This window comes from Anomalospiza imberbis, chromosome 2 (assembly GCF_031753505.1).
Source record: "Anomalospiza imberbis isolate Cuckoo-Finch-1a 21T00152 chromosome 2, ASM3175350v1, whole genome shotgun sequence".
Classification (NCBI taxonomy): Eukaryota; Metazoa; Chordata; class Aves; order Passeriformes; family Viduidae; genus Anomalospiza; species Anomalospiza imberbis.
Window position 1 is genome coordinate 25,033,017 of NC_089682.1, and position 11,662 is coordinate 25,044,678.

The 11,662-nt window shown below is 43.7% G+C and overlaps 1 long non-coding RNA gene across 1 annotated transcript; it reads right to left on the reverse strand.

Moving 5' to 3' along the window:
• Positions 1-3,708: 3,708 nt before the first annotated feature.
• On the reverse strand, positions 3,709-8,379 carry LOC137468424 (uncharacterized). The gene is made up of 2 exons (XR_010995930.1): positions 8,283-8,379; positions 3,709-4,134 (listed from the first exon to the last, which is right to left on the reverse strand). It is a non-coding gene; the product is annotated as an uncharacterized lncRNA (long non-coding RNA).
• Between the last annotated feature and the right edge of the window lie 3,283 nt (positions 8,380-11,662).

The window sequence follows — 11,662 nt, forward strand, 5'->3', positions numbered from 1 at the left end:
GTTTGCTTCTTTAGCAATCTTGTTTAATGATCATTCATATAGCTCAAAAAAACAAGAAATTCCTGTTTGACCTCAGCAGCTCCAGCAAGCTGCTGCTGGGAAGCCTGAAACTGTTGTAGTGGTAACCAAATTACAGTTCTGATGAAGAATCTTCATAGAACGTATGGCCAGCAAGGTCGTGGGAGAGCCAAAATAGCATTCAACTTTCCATCCAAATCTTCTCATTTTGTGCATGCAGTCACTCCCAGACTCAGACATTTATCTGAAAATCAGTAGTACAGAGCTGGTCTTGTTCAGTTTTTTTAATGCCTTTTTCACTGTGGATATAAATGACTCCATGTTTGTTATTGGGATCTTTTGCATTTTGGCATTTTCAAAGTATTACTGCAGCTGTTCCAGGGCAGGCCTTTTTATTCTTCATGGTCACCCCATACAAAAACATACTTGCTATGACCCAGCTCCTGTGCCAGGCATCCAGTGCTCTGTCCCTTGGGTGGATAGTGAAGCTTGGTCAGGCTGTTTCCTTCACCATCGTGGCTGGAGGGGCCGATATTCTGGGTGAGCAGATTTCATCTCCCTGTCACCCTGCGGGGCTTCATCCGGGTGAGAAGGGAACGGGACCAGCAGTAGCAAGGCCATGGAAGTGAAGGTTGTGAAATGCAGTGGATCAGGCAAAGACTCACATAAAAAGATGGGAGCCTGGGGTTGTTTTTTTTAAGAACATTCTGTGTATAATGGTGGTGTTTTGTTTCCTGAATAGTGAAACCCTGCCACTGAAATGACGCTTGTATTCCAGAAGATCTTTCTGTAGAAAGTAAGGTTCTGGATCTAGCCGGACATAAGATCGCTGAAGGGGTTCAGTGTTTTCTAAAAATGTACTGATGGGCCCCAAAATGCACTGCATCACTTTGCATAGATATTCCCTGCCAGACAAACATGTTTACAGTGACAAGTTTTACTTCTAAATATGTGCACTAAGCGTGTGCATCTGCCATGTTTCCAGTCCCTTCAGACTATCAGGTTACACTGAGGCACTTGTGCCCAGGGCAAGTGCCTGCTCCAAATCAGTCTCCTGCTCCCAGGAGGTGGTGTAGGGTTGGTGTGTAATTTTTCTACTCTCTTACATGTCCTCCTCCCCTCATCTTTTCTCTAAAGCCTTCTGGTTTTCCATTCTCCCTATACCCTTACTGGTCTTTCCTGCTCCTCTCTCCCTCCAGTTGCTGTTGTTGTGGTTGGTGCTGATGTTTTTGGATTTTTCTGTCTCAGGTGTTCTGTCGTTCTCCCACCAGCCTATGCTGAGAACATCAATACTTAGCAGCAGGACTGTACTAGCAAAACCCCAGTGATACTTTATATAGGAACTAGTGCAGACAATGTTTCAAACCAAGCCTTTTCACAAAATGTCTGCATTGATTCTGAGGAATATTTTGAATGTGAAAAGCCAGAAGGAAACAACAAAACTGCAAAAGAGGATGGTAAGAATGTTCAGCTATAAATGGATCAGTAGAGCCATATTTATACTGCCCTTAAATATTTCCAGCTACTGAAGGCTGGCTGTGGTCTCCCATTTTCCAGTCTTTTGCTGAAGACAGCTGCTGATCGGTGAAGTAGGAGTTGCGTCCCTTTCCACATTTTTTCCCAGGCCTGTGTTATCTTCCCAACTCACCCTGTTGCAGGCTGCAGCGCTGTTCTGCTCCTTGGCCCTGAGGGCTGAGTGGACTGGCACGGGACAGCCTGAAGGTCTGGTTTCAGTCGATGGGCACGATTAGTTGGAGGCAAGGGACTCTGCAGTGGCACTAAGCTCTTTGTTGATGGAAGTGGAGCCATCTTGTGTCATACTGACACACTGCCAAGCGCTGCTGGCTGTGCAAACTTTGTCCTGGCTTTGGTACTTCATCTAAAATGCTGTCTTAGTTATTCACAGTGAATTTAATGGCCACAAGAAACTTCTATCTTTTGAGCCAATTTTTTGTTATTTCTCCGTGACAGATCAGCTATTTTGCAAGCTTTCTTATTTTGCCCAGCAGAGTGATTTGGGGAGATCATCTGCCTGGTTTGAGAAAACATGTGACTCTCTCGGTGACCTTTCCCACTGAGGCTGCCAACAAAAGGTTTGAGTGAGAGGGAGGCTCTGCTGGGAGCTGAGCTAAGGCTTCATCTCCATTTCCCACGGGTTAGCAAACAGTTCTCAGGTGTTATAGCATCAATGCAAAGTAGAAAAATCATTAGGTGTTTGCTGAGGAGGAAGTCATAGCAGCAGGAGTCACAAACTTCTTAAACTTCTCACTGAAATCATTCAGGCAGCTGTAATTGCTGCTCTTCTGTGTGGTAGGGGTAGCAGGTATGTCTGCATTGTGTTGCTGAACCCTTGAGCTGATGATAAAGTCCTTCCAACCTACCAAAAGGGGCAGTTCAACATTCAAGTCAAGGGAGCTGACAGCAGACCTTGCTCCAGAGTTGTCCCTGTCCTCGGCAGCAGACTTGTTGTGCAGTGGGCCAGCTGGCAGTGCAGAACTGGTGCTGGAGGCACGAGTTGGGAAGTAAAAGGCATCAGTCAGGGAGCCCTTTGGGTGCTATGTCAGCTCCAATTGCAAAATGTTCCCAGCCAGCTGGGGAGAGAGCGAGAGAACCACTGCAAGCCTGAACTAGCAGAGCAGAGCATCAGTTTCAACAATTACACCATCTGAAAGCATCCCAATCAAGCAGAACTACTGTCACCATTGAGCAGCTGCAACCTTGACCATGTGTATCATTAGGTTTAAATAGGTTTCTTACTAATTAAGCACAGTTGCTGATAACCTATATCCTAATTTCTTGGAGTGTGCAGGATATATGCAATCAAATTGGACTGCTCCACTGTTTTAATTTTCATAGGGTATTTGTAGTTAATATTTTAAATTGTAATAACACTGAAAGAGACAAAAACAATGTAAACAGTTGCAAAGAATATAATAAAAAGATTCTGTAAGAGAAATGCTTCAAAACAATACATCTTTGTAGTGAATCCATTGTTTTAGATTTATCATCATTCTCATAGTCTATTTGCTATATGTACATAAAGTCCCCGACCCTTGTGCATAAATTGTCAAAAGAGCTAGTAATTTCTGAGTGTGAAAAGTAGTGTGAGCACAAGTAGTGTATCAAAAGAGTAATATGAGTACTGTAATGTCAAAAAATAATCAAGGTAATAATGATCCATGCAGTTTCCTACCTTCCCAGCTGTTACTGAAGTCCCAAATATAACAAGTAGGAGGAATGATACAGTGAGGAAGAGCAGCAGAGCAAATGCAGTATGTATAGAAAGTGCTGTAAACAGTATTAAGGTTTTCTCCCGAGTTTAAGATTACATTTCCAAGATTATTTTTCCCAATAAGCATTTATTTTTGTTGGTAGTTAAAAAGATCAAAGGAATCTTTGTCCTGTCTCACAGCAGAAAAGCTGCATTAGTGGCCAGGACAGTTGTGAGGGGGGCTGGTGGCATTCCCCAGTTGCAGCCAGGATTCCCAGATTAATTTATTCCTTTGGTTCACTTTATAAACAGATTGTCAGTGGTGGAAGGAGAAGAAAGGTGGGTGATACCAAACTTTTAAAAACAGGTACCTGTATTTCAATTTCCAGCTCTTTCTTGAGAATTGTGGGTTTACTTTGTGTCTTAAGATCCTGCATTGGGTCTGGGTGAGATGGAGCTCAGCCCTCACAGCGCTGTGCTTTGCACTGGGAGCTAGAGAGGAGCTGATAGCACTCCAGAGTTTTGGCTGCTGCTGAGCAGCGCTGGCACAGCCTCAGCGCTGTCTCTCCAACATTCTGCGCCCATATCAGTAAGCTGGGAGTGGGCAAGGTCTTGGGAGGGGGCACAACTAGGCCAGCTGACCCAAACTGACCAAAGGGATATTCCCTACCGTATGACGTCTGCTCGGACATAAAAGCTAGGAAAAGGAGGAGGAAGTGGGGAACATTTGTTATTTGCAACATTTGCCTTCAGAGCAACTGCTACGTTTCCTGAAGTCCTGCTTCCCAGGACGTGGCCGGACATCACTTGCTGATGGGAAGTAGAGAATAAAATCTTTGGGTTTTTCCTTTGCTTGTGCATGTGCAACCTTTCACTTTTGCTTTGCTGACCTGCCTTATCTCAACCTACGAGTTGTTTTCCGTCTTGTTTTTCCCTCCCCAGCTGAGAAGGGGGACGTGATGGAGTGGCTTGGTGGGCATCTGGCATCTAGCCCGAGTTGACCCACCACATTTATTACACTCTATAGTAGTGTTAGCTATCCGGTAGCAAGCTCCTGTGCGGATCGCAGTTTGCCAGCTGCACTGCTTATCTCTTTATTTTGCTGAGTTTGGGAACATGTTAATACAAACAATAGCTCTGTGCTTTTCCCTGGCATTGATGGCCTTGCTGTGCTGGGGGAGCTATCTTTTGGAGACAATGAGGGAATACATCTCTCTCTTCCTACCCAGAATTTATGTGGATTCTTTTATTATGCAGGCTCCTGCAGTCCTTGTTCATCCTTACATGATCGGTTTGATTAATACTGTAAGCATGTCATGGGGTTTGTGGAATCTGATGTCATGGTGGTGTATGAGAAAACAAATTTTGAGTGAGGTGATATCAAAATGCTCCCTGAAGAAGTCAGTTCCTGGGTGGCAGGGTGTGTGGAAGGATTTGGGCAGGTTCCTAGGGCAGTTATCACCTCCCACTGCCTGGGAGTTTACACATGAGCAGGTAATCAACCCTGACAAACTAACCCATCAACTGATAGAGGGGTGCCTTGCCCAGCCCAATGAAAGCCAGCAGCTTCTCGCCCTGTGCTGGGGCCTGGCCTGTGCCTACCGAGCCACAATTCAGTACTCTCAGAGGACTGTGACCGAGGCAGGGACCCAAACTGTGTTTGAGGACATGATGGTTGAGATAGGAACCCAGACCACAACAACTACTGTAACTCTCCCTGTAATGGAAAAGAAAAGGTGGACAGGGAGAGCTACAAGTCTTTATTGTCAATTAGAAAGGGAGGAAAAAGAAGAAGAAAAAAAAGAAGAGGAAGAAGAAAAAGAAAAAGAAAAGGAAGAAAAAGAAGAAAAAGAAGAAAAGGAAGAAAAGGAAGAAAAGGAAGAAAAGGAAGAAGAAAAAAAAGAACAAAAAGGAAATGAAGAAAAAGAAGAACCATCAGGAAAGGAAGGGTCTGATCAAGAAACTAGTCCTTCAACAAATAAATCAAAGAAAGGAGTGAAAGAATTCGAACAGGAAACAGAAATTACCCAGTCTCTGACATTGTCAGAACTTCAAGACCTGCAGAAAAATTACAGCCGCCAGCCAGCTGAGCGGATTTCTGCCTGGCTGCTTCGATGCTGGGATTGTGGGGCTGATGGTCACCTACTGGAAGGTAGGGAAGCCCAACAGCTGGGATCCCTTGCTAGAGATCGGGGAATTGAAAGAGGAATTGGAAAAGAGACGGCAATTTGCAGTCTCTGGAGACGACTCCTCTCAAGTGTGAAAGCAAAATATCCCTTTAAAGAAGATCTTGTGAACTCCCTAGGAAGGTGGACCACTGCAGATGAAGGTATCCAGTACCTGAGAGAATTAGCAGTGCTGGAAGTCATCTACAGTGATCTAAAAAGTGATAACATCTCCAAAGATCCAAAGGATGTCCCTTGCACAGTGGGCATGTGGAGGAAGGTAATTCAGAGTGCCCCTGCATCATATTCTAATGGTTTGGCAGCAATGTATTACCCAGAAATGGAGACACCAACTGTAGAGAGAGCATCTTTTTGGTTCCAAAACTTAGAAGAAACTCTTTGTACCTCCTCATCCCTACAGGCCAGCACCTCAGCTGTCAAGGGTAGTCCAAGAAATCAGTCTTCTGCCCTGATCAGAGGGAAAGAGAGCTCCAGACACATGACACGTGGTGCACTGTGGTTCTTTCTGTGTGATCAGGGGGAAGACATGAGGAAGTGGGATAGTGAACCCACCTTTAAGCTGGAAGCCCGTGCCTGTGAACTGAGAGAGAAGAGAGCTGAGAAAGAAGAGAGCTGTGAGAGAAGAGAGAAAGGGCCATCCAACAAAGCTGTCCGTGTGGTTTCTGCAGACACAAGACAGCAATCAGCAACCTCCCAGACACAGAAGAACTGACATTACCTCTCTTGATCCTGGCGAGGAGATTTCTGGTCTGGCACTGTAAGGGTCAGACACTGAATGCTCTAACCAGGAAAAAGAATAGAGGGTCCCTCCCTTCTGCCAGGAGGAGGAAAGGGATGAGTGGGTGTATTGGATTTGCTAGCCTGGCATATCAAACCCACAGACGTATACAAGGCTTTGGTAGATACTGGTGCATAGTGTAATCTGGTGCTATTGAGGTACAGGGGCTCAGAACCCATCTGGATCTCTGGATTGACAAGGGGATGCCAAAACTGCCTGTTTTGGAGGCTGAAGGGAGCTTAACAGGGAACAAGTGGGAAAAGTGCCCCATTGTGCCTGGTCCACTTATATCCTTGGAATTGACCATTTCAGGAGAGCGTACTTGAAGGACATACCAATGGCTTTTTGGTGTAGCTACTGTGGATACAGAGAAGATCAAGTAGTTATCCACCCTGCCTGGCCTCTTAGAACATCCCTTTCTTGCAGGAGAGCTGGAAGATGAAGAACAGCAGTTACCAATTGCTACCAAGACAGTGCATCAGCAGCAGTTTGGCACCCACTGAGATTCCCTGGCTCCCATCCATGAGCTGATTCCTCAACTGGAGAGCCAAGGAGTTATCAGCAAGACTCACTCACCTTGTAACTCACCTTGTCCCATATGGCAATTGCAAAAGTGTGATGAAGAATGGAGGTTAGCATAGGCTATTGTGGCCTAAATGAAGTCACAGCGCCCCTGAGTACTGCTGAATCAGACATGTTAGAACTCCAGTGTGGAGAGTGTCAAATAAACCTGGAATCGATGGCTCCAGGGGGTGGAAATACAGCCCTACATCTTTCATGGGTGTATCACCTCCCTTATCACCCACGAGCCTCTGGAAAGATTGGGAGGTACAATGGACTGCTGAAAGACTATGTTGAGAGATGTTGGGCAATGGGGCATGGAAGCATGGGGATGCAAATTTAACAGAAGCCACTTGGCTGGTTAACACTATGGGATCTGCTAACTGCCCTGGTCCTGCCCAAGCTGAGGGAGGAGATAAGGTCCCTGTTCTACACATAGGGAAGTAGCTGGGGGAGTCAGTGTGGATTTTGCCTCCCATGGGAAAAGGCAAACCCATTTGTGGGATTTTCTTTGCCCAAGGACCTGGGTGTATTTGGTGGGTGATGCAGAAGGATGGGGAGACCTGGTGTGTGCCTCAAGGAGATTTGACCTTGGGGGAAAAATAATCTGTGGTGTGAGTTTTTTTGTTGCAGGAAGTAAAGTAGCAGGAGTGACATGAACTGGTGAAGAGTGAATTTTGCGGGAAACAAGGCAAGTGCGACGACAACCCGAGCCAGGCCGGTGTCGGTGCCCAATGGTCAAGTGTGCTGCTTCTCCTGTCCTGAGCACCCATCCTGATGGAACAGAATCCAAGTCATGGACTGTTTCTGAACATCTGAAGGGGCGGAGGAAGACCATGGAATGGGAAAATTATATCTATCTGTGAAAGGACTGGGGATAATAGTTGATGAAATGTATGGATCTTTATGTTTGGTGTAAATATGGTTCAAGGATGTAGTTTAAGGTCTTAGTGCTGGCAAAAAGGGATTTCAGCAATGAGAAGTAAATACAGTGCAATAGTTAGAAGATTAAGTTTTGTGGGATCTGAGTATGACACAAATGGTATGGAATAAGGGGTGGAGACTGTATTTGGTCTGGCTGAGATGGAGCTTGTTTTCCCCATTGCATTGGGAGCTAGACAGGAGCTGGTAACTCTGCAGTGTTTTGGCTGCTGCTGAGCAGCACTGGCACAGCCTCAGCACTGTCTCCCCAACATTCTGCCCCTAAATCATGTAGGCTGGGAGTGGGCAAGGTCTTTGGAGGGGACACAACTAGGCCAGTTGAACTGATAACCAAAGAGATATTCCATAACATATGATGTCTGCTCGGCTAAAAAAGCTAGGAAAAGGAGGAGGAAGTAGGGCGCATTCGTTATTTACAATGTCTGCCTTCCAGAGCAATTGCTACATTTCCTAAAGCCCTGCTTCCCAGGAAGGGGCTGGACATCATTTGCTGACAGGAAGTAGAGAATAAAATCTTTGGGGTTTTTGCATTTGCCTGTGTGTACACAGCCTTTTACTTGGTTTTAGTAAACTGCCTTATCTCAACCTACGAGTTGTTTTCCATCTTATTTTCTCTCCCCTGTTCTGCTGAGAAGGGGGCCGTGACAGAGTGGCTTGGTGGGCACTTGGTATCCACCCAGGGTCAGCACTTTACACACCCTTGAGAAGGTCTGCTGGCTCTGCTGTCCTCTCCAATACCTTGGTAGCTCCCGGTAACCATTTTTAAAGACCTTGCATACTATACATGTAGTCACAGTAGATGACTACTACAGATACTGCAGTAACAAAGAGAAAAAAATTAATTCAACCCAGGTGGATGGACACTTCACAGAAGTCAAAATTCTTTTCAGCTGTTGGGTTGAAAATCTAACCTCCATCCAAGATTTAGGAAACTAGTGATGTCAGGAGAAAAAGATGTGTCTGAAATGGCAGAATTCCTTTCAATACAGTAATTTTGTGTAATAAATGAGTGTGCTGTATGCACCACATGCCTTTGCACTGAGTCCGTCCCCCTCAAAAAATGTTTCAAGGCAATTCCTCCATGTAGCCCTATGGACAGTAACATTAATTTATAAGACACTTTAAGTTGTTGGTTTTATTTTCTGTAGTTTAGTTTAATAAGTCAGCTGCCTCCTGTGGCCATCAGCTGAGACTGAGGGCTGGAACACACTCTGTGGGATCTGCAGAGGATGCAGGCAGTAGGTGACTTCATGGTGGTGGTACATCAGTTGTCCAACACTGATGCTGGCTGAACTGGACCTGAACTTCTGCTTGTGCTTCTTGCTGTGGGAAAGGATCCTGATACAAAGAGTATGGAGTTGTCTCTTGCATTTGGCTTGCTGACAAATGTGGCCCCAAAAGGTTAATATATCCCAGGCTCGTAGCTCAGCATTATGGGAAAAACCCCAAAACCGAAAAACCCCAAAACCAAAAAACCCCCAAAACCTTAAAATAAACTTGGATTCATTAAATAATGCAAAACTTGGGTAAGACAGACAGAGTCACCTTTATGCTCTCACTTTGTGGAAGAATTAATGCAATTTAAATACCCTTGCTGGTATACATCCTGAATTCCCTCATCATACAATACACTTCACTAGTTCAATTTTTTTTCAAAATATATCAAATTTGGAAGAAAAAAAAGGTATTTAGTGATAAGGATTTGAAATACAAGTGAATTGTGCGTAAATTATTCACCTGCATACAGAAAGGAATGTTTTGCAATGTTAATTAAAAGATATATATCAGGGGACTTTTCTTTCTGCCAGCCTCCTCTCTCCTTGAGATTTGTGTGGTTGCATCTGAACTAAAATGCTCTGTTCTCATAATAGCTTCTTCAGTCTTATGACTTTGGGAACAGACAATTTAGCGAGAGCCCTATCAGTAAAAGATGAATTGTTAGATTCATGTTCCACACAGTGATTTTATTCAACAACTAAAAGATTAAGGTCAATTCTTTTAGGAAAGTCCCCTGAGTTTGAGTGCTTTCATTTGTAGGGGTCTCTGGAGGACACTGGAAGTAGAAGGAAATAAATGTAACATGTCTTAAACTTTAATCAAGTCTAATCTATGGTCAGAGGTACTTTAAAACTTTGGTCATGCTCATGTCATTTTGGCATAGTGTCACTGCAGAAGAGTAATATGATTTTTGGGATGCCCTGATTTTTCATTTCCATGCTTTATCAGGATTTTATGTATTTTATGTTATTTCTCAGTTTTTTTGTCTGCTGACCCTATTCTGCTTGGATTGGAGACAGCTTCAGGAAGACAAAAGTAGTATTTTTAAAGTAAAATTATTGATACTGCTCTCCATCTTTGTTATCCACACTAATATTTTATTTGTTTTGTTTTTTGGGGTTTTTTTTTTTTTAATGTAGAAGGTGTGGTGAGGGCTCCTTTATGCTGAGCCCTTAGATTCAGCACAAAGGAACTTTTACAAAAGGGAGAGGCTTGTAAAGAGTGGAAGAAAGGCTACCATACTGAGGTAAACAGTGGGACTTTGCTTTCAAAAGTAATCCTCCCTACACTATAATAGATATAAAGGAATTCTATCTAAATGGGCTCAAGGGAAATAGAGCATCAAATTTCCAAAAAAAAAGATAAACACAAATTATGTGACACTCCTGCTAGCTTTGATGAAAGGACTGGAGGTTATTGTGTGTCAGGGCAGTAGTGACATTTTGCAAATTGTGTCATGCTGTACAAGAGAATACAGAAGAACTGTTAGAAGTGGATTTCCAGGGTGTCCTGCCATCCACAGTTGTTATTTTATGGAAGGCACCACTGGCCAGAAGGTAGCACTCATGTCCATGGAGATTTCAAGGGAAGACAAAGAACCTTCATTGTTCAAGTCAGAGGCCAAGGGTTTTCTTATTGTTTGACAGAGCAGAAACAGACAAAATTATATCTGACAACTCACTGTCAAGCCATGGCTAAGAAAGGTTCTCAAAAAAGCACAAATATTAACTTCCATGAATAAACTATTCATATTTTCCATCGGTGACTGGGGCAAATGTCAGACACTTGTATTTCTGGAAATATTAAGTGAAGAGATCTGTTATCTAGTGCTATTAATGATAAAAGATGAAACAAAGGAGCTTCTGGAGGACAAGTTGAATAGGTTTGTACCAAAGCTGAGAAAGAACAGGTGTATCTTTATTGGTAAAACTGATGTAAACATTATTTTAACAGTTTCATCTAACTTTAGGAGGGTTCATTGTCCCATCCTTTCTAACACAGGGCCTTTTAGATCAATTTCTTGCTTGAAGAGCTAGAGCCACAGACTCAGATATGCTATCAGTGCAGGTGGCTCCTTTCTATGCTGGACTTTCCCCTATGTCATTTTGGAGAGCAGAGATTTGCCCCAGAGAAAATACAAGTAAGGCATCTCTACTCTGTAGCAAGCAGCTGCTGGAGGCTGTTTCATTAGCACCATGAAAACCCTGGTCAACAAAGTTTTTTGTTCCTGGGATCTCTATTTTTATGGAAACCAGTTAGGACACATCCTTCTGGTAGGTAGACAAGGACACACACTCTTTTTTTCACTCCTTTTTTGTGTGTGGGTGTGTGTTTCAGAAGGGTGTAGTAGACAAGATGAGTGGATGTGTTTCATTTTCTGCAATATATAAACGTTGTTATATGTGATTGTCTTCAAAAGAACCAGAAGCAAAATTTGGGGAATGATTGACAAATCAACCTTGTTTCAGTCTCTGGGAAAATCAGGGAATCCATTTCTGGGCACATGAAGAAGAATGTGAGAGCCCTCAGCACAACTTTACACAGGCAAATCATACCTGCCCAGCCTGCTTACCTTCTGTGATAAAATGACCACAGCTGTGAATGTAGGGAGAGCACTGGATCTCATTTACTGCAGCTTTAATGATGTGGGTGCAGTTCATGTAAACTTTAGCAAGGCTTTTAAATGTT